Below are 3,436 nucleotides of genomic sequence, written 5' to 3'. Positions count from 1 at the left end.
TTGCATACTTCAATTTAATATGTCAATGAAATGGAGGGCCAAGTAAAATTATATCCAATATTATTAGGATACCTTGTAGCTAATACAAAGTTGGGGAGGAGGTGAAGGAATTCCCTCCCAATGACCAGAATGTGGTCATTCGCAATAACTAACTATTTGATGTTGTAACTAGTCAATAATATAATGAATTGAACATCTTTGTATTAAGTAATCCTTGCTGCATAAATGCCATCCCTTTGTAGTTGTATTCTCACAATTGTTGGACAAAGTGGTACTACGCAACAAAAATCATTTCACTAGTTATGTAGATTTTGTCAAATATTTTTATGAATTCTTTTTAAAAGAAATAATTAAAAATCATTAAAATGACATATTTAAATTGTTAAATTTGTATAAATTGAGTGTTTCAAAAATTATTTATAATTCCAAATCTATATATATTTAAAAAAATTATATATTAAATAATAATAAAATAACAATTTCATGTCTTTTATATATATTTATATATATATATATATATATATAAAAACCTAAATTTCACTCATCATAATATGTCATGTTAAAAGAAAAAGATAATAAGCTAAATAAGAAGGTGTAAATAGATTTCCAAGAACAATAGCATTGTGATAAAGAAGTTATTATTACAATATATCATGTTCGAAGGCAAGCATGATGAGCTCAATAACAATGTGTAAATAGATTTCCTAAAGACAGTAACATTGTTATAGAGAAGTAATTATTATAATATATCATGTTCAAAGACACAGCCAATAAGCTCCATAACAATGTGTAAATATATTTCCTGAAAACAGTAACATTGTGGTGAAGAAGTTATGAGCTTTATTCAAAAGTTTTAAATGGAATTTTAAAATGTAAATTTTATGGTATCTAAGAAGTAAATAAATAAATAAATAAGTAAATTTTAGGGTCATTTTCAGTTTTTAAAGCAAAATTTGCGAAACGGATTTGTCGGCTCCATATTTGCCGTTTATAAAGACTTTAGTTGTTTGAGAAGTCACTTGTGGAGTCCATATTTGCCGTTTATAAAGACTTTAATAGTTGGAGAAGTCTCTTTTGAACGGAATTGTGGATTCCGTATTTGCTGTTTATAACGATTTTGGTGGGAGAAGGCAACTTTGGAGTCCATATATGCCGTATATATATATTTTAGTGGTTGGAGACGTCAACTTCGATTCGGTGGAGAGTGCCGTAATAACAAAATGAGTTTTGTCAGACTTTTCCCGAAAGCAAAACCAATTTTATCCAATGCTCTTTTGACTTGTGCATTAAAGTTCCAATATTTGTATCCACAAACATCGGCGTGTAATAGTTGACATAGAGATAGAGATACAGTATACTCTTTCCGAACACGACTTCCATTTGAATATATTATTTATGTAGTAATTCGTCTTTTCAAATTTCAGTGAGCTTTTTCACAATTTCTATCAGATTTGTAAACGAATTGGTGAAAGTCGAAGTTTAAATGACTGAATTGTAACGTGGAATTGCTCGACATTTCTAAATTACAAATTTTATTACTAAAATTGGGATTTTCATTATCAAATTTACCATATAAGATGCATAAAAAAATTTTAAGAGTTCGTCGGAATCTGGAGTTCTGAATATGGTTAACACATCATGTAGCCGCAAACCTTGAACCTAGACAGAAATGATAAAAGCAGAAATTTGCGCATACAAACCGCCAATCAAAGCCTGCCAACTTCCAATCCTATCTTTACATAAAATCATCTGTACCGAACACAATACAGCTCAGCCAATTCTTCCTGGTGTGAACACAAACTTGAAAAGCAGGCGCGCCTGCAATATGTTGGTCGTTCCTTTGTCGATCCAATGGCCCACATCATACATGATCTCCGGAATCATGGATTGTGTTCTCAAACGGCCACAACTTTCTCATCATCTCCATCAACTTCCTACTCTCTTTGGCCGTTGTCTTGCCTATATAAACCCTCGACTCCTCTCTCCCTTACCATATCCTCATCCTTTGCCTTTCTATTGGATTCGTAGAGATGGCAGGCACTATTCATCATCGTCTTCCTCTTTTCCTTCTCATCGCTTTTTCCATGATTTGCTCATACGCTTACTCTCACATCCCACATCCTCCAACTGCTCATCCGCCCTTCCATCAGAATGACAAGCCTTTTCCAGGCCATAATCCTTCTTTACCCCCACATCCTCCAACTGCTCACCCGCCCTTCCATCACAATGATAAGCCTTTTCCAGGGCATAATCCTTCGTTACCTCCACGCTCACACGACAAGCCTTCTCCTATCCCTATTCGTAAACCTCCGCGACACCACTTGAAGCCACCTGCTTCTCCCCCACATCCTCTGGATTTTGCCCATCCTCCTCTGGTTGGGATACATCAGCCGGTACATAATGGACTCCATCCATCTCCACCGGGTAAACCCCATTATCCCATTAAACCTCCCTCACACTCTCCCCACTTCTACAAATCTCCACCCCCTTATATTCGCCATGGTGGTATCCACACCGCCCCTCCTCCCATTCATCACTAATACAGTAAGTTCTCTGGGTTCCTCTACTTCTACACGCCAAACACTCATATCTCTCTCACGCATTCTGCAACTTTTATGTTGCATGGTATATCTAATGCTAAACTTTTGTTTATTATATTGCAGGAGGATGATAGAGACGCAGCGTGTGTACATTATATAGAATAAAATGGAGTGAATGTAGGTGCATGACATGCGGCTCGATTCTACTGAGATATATGGACATATTTGATAGACAGATCGTGGCATCCTTCCAGTGATATGCTAAGATCAGATCAGACTGCAGATCTGTCTTAAATAATTATGCTAAAATATTATGTATTAATGGGAAACTTATATAGCATATAAGGTGTGGTAACTGCATTGTTATGATCGTTCAGTTTTTCATTTAATATATGAGTTATGCAATATACCCACAATCGTTCATGTTATTCACTTCCGTGCAAATTATATCATGCATTGCTAAAACTGCTGAAGAGAATCCAGGCAATCGTTTCACAACATATCTCATGCGAAAGTGATCATCTTATATAAAGTGTGAGAGGGTAGATTAACAGTAATATCAAATGACACCATGACTGGTTGATACTTGAACAGGCTGGTTTTAAATTTACGCGCTTACTATTTTTGGTGATTGCATTTATTTTTAATATATGATGTGTGCGGTGTTAAGGTCATTTTGCCTCTCTCCTCCCCTCCTTTTTTTCTATAATATCCAAGCAAGATTGTGAATAATGTGATAAAAAAATACATATACACGCTTGAATCAACCTATTTTAAAAAGCGCTCAGGAATAACGTGTTTTTAAGTATGTCTCTATTTTTCATGCTTGTATTATTTATATTTATGGTTATGCTTAAATGCCTATGCAGAGTTCTATGTACATGAAAGGAAAGAGG

The 3,436-nt window shown here is 35.0% G+C and overlaps 1 long non-coding RNA gene across 1 annotated transcript; it reads left to right on the top strand.

The window, feature by feature from the left end:
* Positions 1-1,945: 1,945 nt before the first annotated feature.
* LOC149156072 (uncharacterized) lies at positions 1,946-2,949 on the top strand. The gene is made up of 2 exons (XR_016263141.1): positions 1,946-2,544; positions 2,664-2,949. It is a non-coding gene; the product is annotated as an uncharacterized LOC149156072 (long non-coding RNA).
* Positions 2,950-3,436: the final 487 nt, after the last annotated feature.

The sequence above is a fragment of the Pinus tabuliformis genome, chromosome 9, assembly GCF_031772625.1.
Source record: "Pinus tabuliformis cultivar Carrire ecotype Pingquan chromosome 9, CPIR1, whole genome shotgun sequence".
NCBI lineage: Eukaryota > Viridiplantae > Streptophyta > Pinopsida > Pinales > Pinaceae > Pinus > Pinus tabuliformis.
The sequence above is the reverse complement of the archived record's forward strand: the minus strand, read 5'-3'. Positions and strand labels throughout refer to the sequence as shown.